This window comes from Phascolarctos cinereus, unplaced genomic scaffold (assembly GCF_003287225.1).
Source record: "Phascolarctos cinereus isolate Bilbo 61053 unplaced genomic scaffold, phaCin_HiC Scaffold_2;HRSCAF=192, whole genome shotgun sequence".
Lineage (NCBI taxonomy): Eukaryota > Metazoa > Chordata > Mammalia > Diprotodontia > Phascolarctidae > Phascolarctos > Phascolarctos cinereus.
This window is the reverse complement of record NW_027555625.1, coordinates 18,310,399-18,320,748: the sequence shown is the minus strand read 5'-3', so window position 1 is coordinate 18,320,748 and position 10,350 is coordinate 18,310,399. Positions and strand designations below refer to the sequence as shown.

The 10,350-nt window shown below is 43.2% G+C and overlaps 1 pseudogene; it reads left to right on the top strand.

The window, feature by feature from the left end:
• The first annotated feature begins 7,305 nt into the window (after window positions 1-7,305).
• On the top strand, window positions 7,306-7,675 carry LOC110218388 (NADH dehydrogenase [ubiquinone] 1 beta subcomplex subunit 3 pseudogene; annotated as a pseudogene).
• Window positions 7,676-10,350: the final 2,675 nt, after the last annotated feature.

Here is a 10,350-nt window from a genome sequence, read left to right as displayed (position 1 = left end):
GACTTTTATTGTGTAATATTTCAAACCCTTTTGACTGCATTCGGATGGGATGGAAACTGTTCTGCCCCATGTCACAGCCAAAACAAACAAAACACATTCCCCCAAGCCTGGATCTGTGCTCCTCAGAAACTGGCAGTAGTATGAGCCCTGCTCTCAAACAAGAATTTAGTTTGACAATTTTTAGCTCTTGTTCAGCTGAATGTTAGAATAGGTCAGAGCCAAAGCAAATACTGAAAAGAAAAAAAAATTAAATACACATATTTACAGCTTGCAGGTGGCATTGATTTTTCTCTTTAAAAAAAAAGTTTAGCTTTTGCTTGTGAAGGAGCTTCAATTGTGGGGCTCCATTTCAGGGTATTTTATATACACTGCTATACACTTTGTTATTTGTTAAATTAACTTGTCTCAGAGAATGGCAACCCTGAATGAAAATAAATTCTGCATAGGCCCCCAAAGGGTGATAAATGCTGAAATTCCAGGATTTAAATGAACAAAGTCTACCAAGAACTGGAGGGTCCTGAGAGCATTAAGCCAGGCAAATTGTCAATAACACCCCCGTGGTAATAAGCCTCCTAACATTCTGTAGAGCCCCCAAAGTCAAGTTTCAAAGCTCTCTTTATGAAGCAGGCTTGAGCATTGTCTAGTGGGTTCCCTTTTCTCTACACCCAATCCTTCCTTTGGATGGGTGCAGAGAAAGCCTTCTTGCATATCCAAGATAATTCATCTTTGTAGCGGCCTGTTGTGTTTTATGGGCTTGACAAAATGCATTTATTATTAATCGCAATAATAACTTCTAATTTATAGTTACCTGTGCCCAGAGGTCTCTTGGTACCTTCACCAAGAAAACATAAATTCCCAAGCTAGGCATCCTGCCCAAATACCTCACAGAATGGGAGCAAAGGCTTAAATTCACCATGGAAATAATCTCTTTGAAAAAAATGAAATAAGGACTTTGATCGAAACTTTTAGCTGAACGTTACCAGACATCTGGATGAGTGGAAGTGATCAGGATGCAGCTGATTGGACCGATAGGTTCATGTTTCATATTGCAAATAACCGTACAGAGAAAAACCTTGCCTGAAACTCGCAATCCAGGGTGAGGAATGTTCCAGATTTTCTTGCAGATTTCCCTGTGCAACAATCATTGGAAAGTCAAAGGAGACTGCTATAAAGCACCCTGAGTGGCATGTATGGGGCATATAAATCATTTTAAAGAGCTTTCTTAAAAAGAGTTTTTGTAGGATCGCTGCATTGTGGGAAATGAGATGGACTTGACCTCGGTGAGTGGGTATTGCTGAGGTCCACGGCTCTCAGGCTGTCAAGTCTGCAGTGTGGGACCAGGATCCTCAATGAGGGACGGAAAGAAAACAATGTAAGATTCTTAAAAGAATGGTTTTTCAAATGTGAAGTTTTCATTGAGTTCTTAGGTCTGAAGCTACCGTTTTTAAAGGTTCATAGAGAGGGGTTTCCTGGACCCCAGTGGTAGTGAGGAAGGTGGGACCGATGAAGGTAGATGAAGATACTTTCAACTTTTTTCCATAGGCTTCATCTTGAATCCCAGGAGAGCTGAGCAATTGCTTTTGCACCCATAGTCAATTGGGGGGGGGGATAGAATTTGTGAAGGGAAGTTTACAATACAGTTTTCTTACTGCTAATACTGTTTGCAGTAAAGTTTTGTTATTGCCTATACTGAGTTTACAGTAAAGTTTTCTTACTACCTGTACTGAATTTGCAGTAAAGTTTTCTTACTGCCTACACCAAGATTACAGTAAAGTTTTCTTACTGTTGATGCTGAGGTTTTCTCACTCATCAAACTCCAGAGCCTCTCTCATATTCCCCACTGCTGCATTCTTTTGTTTTCTCTTCAAAAGGAACCAAAAAAATCGAACAAACAAAACCCTCACCCCATTCATCTCTTTAAGTTTTCCGTATTTTCTCCAGGCTCATTCCAACTCACTTCCCCACTACATGGCTTTTATCACCATATCAGAAATGGATGAAGACATACACTTACACACATACATACATACACATGTATATGTGTGTGCATATGTATGTATATATGTATGTATATGTGTGTATATATATATATATATATGTTAACCTTTAAAATTTTTGATACCTTTTGTTTTAGACCACCTTCATTTCACAAAATAGTCCTCCCTCCTGCTCCCAACCATAGACTCATTCCCAGTAACAAGGAATAAAACAAAGAGAAAGTTCAGCCAAAGTAAACAGCTAAGTCTAACCTTCTGGTGCTCCCTTCTACACCCTTAGCTGCCTAGCCAGCAATGAAGGGAGGGAGGTGTGTTCTCACCTCTCTTTGGGGTAGGACCCACCTTGCTTACAAGCAAAAGACTTTGCTCAGTTTCCACTTTTTATTGTGGCTCTCCATGTATAAGCCCCATTTTTCTACATTGTCGTCCAATCATTTGTCCTCCCAGCTTTGCAGAGATCAGGTGAGAGGCATTACTGCTCCCACTCTTATAGATGAGAGTTGAAACACGGAGAAGCCGAGATATTTGTTCAACGAACCAGCAGTCATCTGTGATCTGACATGAAACTCAGCACTCTATCTCCGATCTCCAACCTGTGCCTCCCATGCCTGAGATGCACTCCCTCCTCACCTTTACTGCCTAGAGTTCCTCCCTTTCTTCAAGGGTTCACTCATGGGCCACCTCCAATGGAAAGCCTTTCCTATTAGGGCTCTCTCTTTCCTCCTCATATTATACTGTGCATACTTAGCTATTTTCTTGCAGTAAATCCCCCTCGGTAGAATACAAGCTTGAGGGCAGGGGTTACTTTTCATTTTGTCTTTGTATTCCTGATTTCCTTAATAAATACCTGTTGGATCGTATTGGATGGATTTGGTCACTGGCAGAATCCGATGAGAATCAGACCAAACTGAACTCAAGGACCTCAGTGTCTAACAGCTATTTCTTTACAGATAGGGTCCTAAGAATGTCAAGCTATGACTTGGAGAAGATGCTGAAATTAATGCTTAAATAAGAATATCAGAATTACTCAGTCTTGTTCTAATTCCTACAGTCATCAGAATTTGATTTCCCCTCCCTGCATATGACCTTGGGAAAAGTGACTTAACATCTCTAGGCTTCAGTTTCTCCCTCTGATTTAATAATAGAGTCAGTAAGACTCATCTTCCCGTATTCAGATCTGGCCTCAGATGCTTAGTATCTGTGTGAGCCTGAGCAAGTCACTTCACCCTGTTTGCCTCAGCTTCCTCATCTGTAAAATGAGCTAGAGAAGAAAATGGCAAACCACCCCAATATCTTTGCCAAGAAAACCCCAAATGGGGCCACAAAGAGTCAGATGCAACTGAAAAGCATTTATATAACACTTTAAGGTTTATAAAACACTTTATTTATATTAATTCATTTAATCCTTACAACAAGTTAGTGAGTTAGGTGCTATTATTACCCCAATTTTATGGATTAGGAAACCAAGGCTGAGAGAGGTTGTGAGTTGCCCAGGGTCACACAGCTATTAAATATGTGAGGATAGATTTGAATGTAGGACTTCTCAGCTGCAGACCCAGCACTCTACCCACTATGGTGCCTGCTGTCTGTAAAGTGAGGGAGTTGTACCCGATAACCACTAAGCTTCTTTCTAGCTCTAAATATGAATATCTACTCCTCTGAATTTCCCTTAACATCGAGCAGATCAAGGGCTGACCACTCTTCCCACCAGGTATTAATTTCTTTTTGTGTAAATAACAGAAAACCAAGATGGTCATTTCTAGGGCCCTTCATTAAAGATACCAATCTTTCAGTAATTGCTTAGGTCAGTCCTGGAATTCACATTATTCTGAAACTCTCCTGGAAGCACAGGCCACTCACCAGAGGCATAACTAGAACTCTTGACCTTTGGGCAGGTGGCCCTGGAAGAGAATCTGACAATGGGTGCCCTCATGAGAGGAGAAGGGAAAATTGATCACCCGCTATCATTCCTCCTGGGCCAAGTACATTTTCCTTCCTACCTCCATGGGAGTACTCATGGGCTAGTGGAAGATTAATAGTCAGAACACACATGGGTGGTGTGATTTCTGGACCTCAGCAGGTAGGAAACCTCTCCCTCCAAGAAGTTAGCCCTTGGGACAAGAGCTCAGCTGCCTCAGCCTAGTTACAACTTTGCCATTCAGGCATAATAATAATTCACGTTTCTGAAGCATCAAATTTAAGCCTCACAGAGCATCTTTCTCACATGCGCCCTATGTGGTAGTACCAATCTTATCGTTCCCCTCTTGCAGATTTTAAAACAACGACTGAGGCAGAGGAAGGAGAAGTCACTTCCCTATGACTCTGTCTGGTGTGCACTCTTGACAGAGTCAGAAGACTTAGCTTCAGATCCCTGCTGAGTTACTGGCTGTGTGACCTTGGGCAAGTCCCTTCCCCCTCTGGTCACCCTGTCCAAGTGAAGTCATTGGACTAGATGATCTCTAGAACTCCCTCCAGCTCAGACAGCCTGTGTTTCTCAACATGTTTATATATGATTCCAAACGTCTTTCTCCACTGGTGGGAAACGGACTCACTGAGCAGACCCCAAACCCTCTAGAGATGTGTGGTCCTCCCTCCAGTCATTCTCCTGCCTCACTCAGGCTGTCCTAGACTCTCTGCCTGCAAAGCCCTCTTACTGCCAGGCCAAAAGCTGGCTAACGATATTAAGATGTTTTCCTCAACCTTGTCCCCAGAAAGATCCTCTCTTTTGAGAAGTATGCTCTCCCCAGGGCATTACATCATGAATTGATTCAGCTCTTGGAGGAAGATGTTGGACCCAATTGCAGTTCATCTGGATCTAAGCATACTTAGCTTCTTAAGTATTCCCAACAGAGAACTAAGAAACTGCTTGTGTATTAGTCTTCTGTCCACATTTAACCTCTCACCTTCTTGCAGCTGAGCAGGGTGATTTCCCCCCCTTCTTGCAGAAGTTTGTTTTGAGGATTTTTTTTAAAGAAAAGGAATATGATTGCTTTTTGTTTTTGCCATTACTTGGACTTCCTTAATTCTGTCAGCTGGGGGGTGCCATCAAATCCTGACCTCCGCTGAAATGCAGCAAGCACCAAGGTGTGTCCCTTCAATTTATGACCCTTGTCTACTACTCGGGGGGGAGGGGTTGGAAAGCAGAGGGTAGGAATGAGTTTAATTTTCCTTGAGGAGAAAGACGAGAGTTGTTGAGTCCTGGTTGAGGATCAGGGTGGTCGCGTGGGATGATGGCCATGAATCCTGGCAGAGGGATTGGGTTTCTTCTTCCTTGGGAACAGGGTCTCTGAGAAAGATGTTAATGATTGATGAAACAACGCCCATCCAATAAGCGGGGCCGCAAGAAATGTGGGAGTTGTTGGGGGGTTTTTATCCCCTTCAGCTCAGAAGTGGGAGCTGAGGAGAGAAGGGCAAGTTGGAAGGACCTTTGCGTGTCATCTTATGGCTTTATTTACTTTTCATGAAACAGTAATTTAGAGAGAGGCTGATGGACTAGAAACGTGGTCCTATGAGAGGACTGACTGGATGAACGGGCACGTTATGATCAGGGAAGACTTTCATCACCAAATGCCCATGCTGGGAAATGAAAATTCATTGTTACCTTGAGCCCAGTAAACATATCATATTAATAATATCCAGCTGATGACCTGGCTTATTTGGGCAAAAATCGCTGAACACTGGGCTGGTGGGACCATCAAAATGGTCCTGCTTAGGTCCTTGCTGGGGGCAGACAAGTATTCAAAGCTTGCCTTTAAATCCCTTTGAATTACTGTCAACTCAATCCAATCAATTTTCCATTCATGCCATTCCACCTTCTGCCTCTGCTTTTGCACAGGGCATCCCCCATGCCTAGGGGCTCTTCTACCTTTTGGAACTCCTAGGTCCCTCTGAGGCTCAGCTGCAGCACTACCTCCTTCGAGAGGCCTTTCTTTCCTCCTCACCGGCTCATTAGATGCCATCGCCTCGTCTCCCCTATACTTTGTATTCGTTTTGTATTACTCACATACCCTTTCCTCTCAAAAGAATATAAGATCCTTGAGGGCAAGGGCACTGTTTCATAGGTTGTCTTTATTTCTTGGAGAACATGACCTTAAAACTGGGTCTTGGAGAATAAAAAGGCTTTCAATAGACACAGCTAGGAAGCATAGTGTTGGGCCCTGGGGTCAGGAAGACCTGAGTTTGAATTCTGCCTCAGATACTAGCTGTGTGACCCTGGGCAAGTAAGTTGCTTTACTTCTAAACCTCAGTTTCCTCATCTGTAAAATGGAGATAATAATAGTGCCTACCTCACAGGGTTGTCATGAGGATCAAATAAGATAACAGATATAAAGCACTTTGGAAGCCTTGGAGCACTTTATACATGTAATTAATAATAATAAGGACCTCATCTATATAACTTCAGGCAGAGGAGTGGAGCATGGTGTCTGACACATAGTAGGTGCCCACTTATTGCCACTTCTAGTTTCATAAACCTCTTTAAAAATTAACCTCTTTCCAATTAACTGGCTTTTATTTAATCTCCCTAACTCTCATAACAAACATGGTCAGTCAAGTAGAACAGTTCCAACATTGGTAGTATTCAAACCCATGCGTCTCATTCTGCATCTTGAGTCCTTTGCCTCTGTCAGGACGTGGGTAGCATGATTCCCCATTGGTCCTCTGGAATCAATGGCTGACCAGTCAACGATCAGGGTCCTCACATATCGCCAATCAGAGGGACGGTATAGGCTGCCTAGTCTGGTCAGGGTGTGTTCCCTTCCCCCAAAGCTAGCCCATCATCTCTCCTGGCCTGAGGCCAGGCTTCTACTTATCACTGTCAACAAACTAGTATGTCAAAGAGAGTTGGGAGATTCAATTACCTCATTATCCCACAGGCTGAGTTTTCAGGACCAATGTTGACAGGACATTTTACTCATGGCATGCAGAAGCACGGCCAACTCCTTCTCCAAGATCTCTTCATGATGCAGAGATCTGAATGCATGGAGCTTTGAAGGCTCTGTCCGTGAAACAGGCTCTGGAATGCCCTGCCAGACTATGAAAGTCTCCAGCACAGGCCTATAGACAAACCGTCTACTGTCCCAGAGTCAGTCTAGATATGGCCAGAGAAACTCAACACCAGATTGACTTCAGGATGAATTTTTCACTCCCACATAGCAACTCCTCAAGACTGTCTACTGAGTGATGGAAACTGCCATCTGCATTAGTAGAGGGATTACACCCAAGAAAACTATAGCTCTAAAAAGGGCTAAACTATTAGAAGTCAGGTCTGGCTCTTGGCTCTGTCTTGGGCGGGGGGGGGCGGGGGGGGCTGGTATAGAGATTCTAGTGTCCCGGGGAGGTCAAGATTCCTGTCAGGCATGGCACATGGACATGAGCATGGACATGGTCATAGAAAAATTGAACTCCCTGATTACAAACAGTGGAAGATAGAAGGAACGCCACTACAGCAAGTCCAGGAGAAGTTGGCTAAGCAAGGTCTCAGGGATCCATGGGGCCGCAATGAAGCTTGGCGATACATGGGTCATTATGGAAAACCTGCTACTTTGTGGGCTGCTTCGACAAGAGGATTCAAATGGGGTTTTGGAGCATTTTTATTCGCTGTCGGAGTGGAATGTTTCCTAACTGCACCAAAGAATGAGGAGAAACATACTTCTAAACACTAAAGTTAAGACATAGAGGAATCATAGCTAGTTATTTAGAGTGAATGTTTGCTATTCTGTAGTTTGCTTCCTTGCCATGTTAAAGATTAATATTAAAATTTCACTTGGTAAAAGAAAAAAAAAGTCAGGTCTGACTATGTTTCTCTGCTCAGAAAACTTTAATGTCTCTCTTTCCTAAAGCCAAGTCAACAAGCATTTATTAGGTACTTACGGTATGCTAAGCCTAGCTAAGGCTTTTGTTGTTGGGTAGTTTCGTGTACAACATCTGCACAATGACTGGACACTCCCCCTGCCCCTCCCCCCACAGGCTTTCCTCCTCCAAAATGCTCTATTTCCATTCAAAGCATCAGCATCCTTCTTGTCCCCAGGCTTCCAGCTTGGAGTTATCCTAGATTGCTCAGTGGATAGAACTCAGAAAGACCTGAATTCAAATTTGGGCAAGTCACATAAGCTCAGTTTTCTCATCTGGAAAGTGGGGATACTAATAGCACCCACCTCATAGGGCTGTTGTGAGGATCACATGACATAATAATTATAACGTGCTTAGCACAGTGCCAGGCACATAGGACATAAACGTTCACTCGTATTGTTACCTCCACAGCCAATCTTGGCAGTACTACCCTTTTCATCCCACATCTCTTGCATCTTTCCCTCTCCACTCACATGACCACCAACCCTCAATCTACTCTCTCCTGGGCTATTTTAAAATGCTCCCACTTGATCTCCTGGGTTCCAGGCTTTTCTCCAATCCATCCTCCACATAGTTCCTAAAATTATCTTCTTAAAGCATATCTGACCGTGATGCTCCCCATTCCAAGAACCTTCTGGACTCTCTATAGTCTCTAGAATAAAATAGAAAAGCCACAGCATGGCATTGATAGCTGTTCCCAACCTGGCTCGAGCCCACCTCTCTAGGCTTAATTTCAGATTCCTTTCATTCCCACACAATACAATTGAGCCAACCTGGCCCACTTCCTTCTCCCTAAGCTTAGTAGTTTTCATTTCCTGCCTCTGGATCTTTGTATTGGCTGTCCCTCATGCCTTGAATGCCCTTCCTCGCTCCCTCACTGCTTCAATCTCCAGCTAGACTTAGGATCATTATTAGACCTTTGATAATTAAAATTCACATTTGAGGAAGCCTACCGTAGTAAATAGAGCACAAGACCTGAAGTCAGGAAGATCTGAGTTCACACCCTGCCCCAGACATTTACTAGTTATGTGAGCCTGAGCAGGTCACTTTTCTTCTGTTTCTTCATTTGTAAAATGGGGATAATAATAGCACCGATGTCTTTAGGGTGTGGCGTGTCAAATAAGATAATAAAGGTAATAAGATAATGAAAGTAAAATGTTTTGCAAATCTTGGGATGCTTTAGAAATGTGAACTAAATAGTACCAGTATTGTAATCCCCACTTGCATCAGAGGCAGTGGACAGAGTGTTGGACCTGAGGAAAGGGAGACTTGATTCAAATCCTGCCTCAGACACTTCTCATGTGTGTGACCTTGGGTAATTCATTTAACCTTTCTGTGCCTCAGTTTCTTCATCTGTAAAATGAAAAATTTGGACATGGTGGCCACTGTTACCCTTCCAGCTCTAAATTCTTGATCTTTGATGGATGCTGAAGCTCACAGATGAAGTGACTTGTCTGGCCTCACAAGAACAAGGGAGGAAGTGTCAAAGCTGAGCTTCAGGCCAAGGACTCTGGGTTCCAGATCAGGTTCTCTTTCCCTACCCCACACAGTCTCTTCCCTAAAGAGATGGTTCCTGTTTTCCAGTCTAGACCCCCATTCAGAAAGAACCTCATTTTCCCCACTCCCAACTGTGTTTCTCTCACATGATAGAGAACGGGACTGGACCTTGTATAGGGAACTCCCTGGTGAGTGGATTACCTTTACCAAAGCAAGTTGGCACCTTCTGGTCTTAGAGAGTTGTTTGGGGCACTGAGGGGTCAGATAACCTCCTGCAGGCAGTGTGGGTCCAAGGCAGGACTTGAACCCAGGTCTTCCTGACTTGAAGTCCAGCTCTTCATCCATTACACTATGCAGCCTCATTTAATAGAATATATTAGAGTTATGTTTGTATCTTATCCTGTGTCAATGCCATCCCCTCCATTAAACTACACACACCAAGAGAATTGGGCACACATGTTTATCTGGGCACCTGAATTCTGACTTTTCATTCATGCAGCTTGGCATTTCACATGATGCACTCTGCATATAAGTGAAATAAAGTGACAATACACAGTCACGTCATACTCCTTTTTCAATCTTATACCAATCAACTATTCCACATTTGGTTCTAACAGTTACTTCTTCTTTTTTAATTAAATTAAATTAATTTTTTTTTGGTAAGGCAATTGGGGTTAAGTGACTTGCCCAGAGTCACACAGCTAGTGAATGTTATGTGTCTGAGGCCAGATTTCAACGCAGGTCCTTCTGACTCCAGGGTCTGTGCTCTATCCGTTGCGCCACCTAGCTGCCCGTACTGGTTACTGGCTCACATACAGGATCCTCAGGAGATGAGTAAGGTGGTCTGGTACTTCTATTTCTTTGAGTACTTGCCACATTTTGTTGTGATCTGCACAAACAAAGGTTTTAGTGTAGTCAACAAAGCAGAAGTAGATTTTCTTTTTCTGGAACTTTCTTACTTTCTCCATAATCCAGCAAATGTTGGCAATTTGGTCTCTTTGAAAAC